This window comes from Oryzias melastigma, linkage group LG16 (assembly GCF_002922805.2).
Source record: "Oryzias melastigma strain HK-1 linkage group LG16, ASM292280v2, whole genome shotgun sequence".
In the NCBI taxonomy this organism is placed as follows: Eukaryota; Metazoa; Chordata; class Actinopteri; order Beloniformes; family Adrianichthyidae; genus Oryzias; species Oryzias melastigma.
This window is the reverse complement of record NC_050527.1, coordinates 2,869,686-2,870,448: the sequence shown is the minus strand read 5'-3', so window position 1 is coordinate 2,870,448 and position 763 is coordinate 2,869,686. Positions and strand designations below refer to the sequence as shown.

Sequence of the window (763 nt, the reverse complement as noted above, 5' to 3'; positions counted from 1 at the left end):
AAAAATATACTAGTTTCTTTTTCACACCAGATAGTAACTGGTACAAGAAAGTAGGTTTTTATTTATTTATTTACCTTAATGTCCTTTAAGGGACTTCATACAAAATGAATAAATAAATAAAAAAAAAATAACAGAAAAAAAGCAAATTAAGAAAATTGTTCTCCAGGATTAAACTGAAGTCAAATCACATAATATTAGGTAGGAACTCAATCCAACATTTCAACATTTTAACAAATCTAACTCTGTCTAATAAAGCTTTGTGAGGACAAACTTGGCTGAGTGTTTTATGGACTAGACAGGGAGTCACAGTTTACATGCACATTTTTCATCAGGGCTTTTTTTGTGTGTAGTGTCTTGAACTCACTGGAGCCTTTTTATGGATATTTGGAGGAAGTTCGATTTCAGGAATTTGCATTAAATCCTTCTTGAATCAACAGTTGCATTTTTGTGTCGGTCCGTGAAACAAGTTATTTCTTATGAGTCCAGAAGATGGGCGCATGAACAGGTAGGTGGAATTTTGTTCCTTATTAGGAAACTTAAAAAAACACTAATACCAGCATAAAGACTTAACATAAGTCTACCACATGCAAATATAAAAGATTTAGATGACAGATCTAATGCTCAGTAAATACTGAGGGAATAATTAACAAAGTGGAAACACCTGAAGGATTAATCAGCAAACCAGCTGTGGCTGCTCTCGCTACAAATCACAATATCATCTGCAAACATCATAATCCAACCTCACCTGTCAGCCTGTAAGAGG

At 33.8% G+C, this 763-nt stretch overlaps 1 protein-coding gene across 1 annotated transcript in view; it reads right to left on the bottom strand.

Moving 5' to 3' along the window:
- thrap3a (thyroid hormone receptor associated protein 3a) overlaps nucleotides 1–763 on the bottom strand; it is a 46,032-nt gene extending 45,269 nt beyond the window's left edge. Inside the window, exon 1 of the mRNA XM_024267202.2 lies at nucleotides 365–763. The gene's annotated coding sequence lies outside the window, so the exon portion shown is untranslated. The remainder of the gene's footprint in view (nucleotides 1–364) is intronic.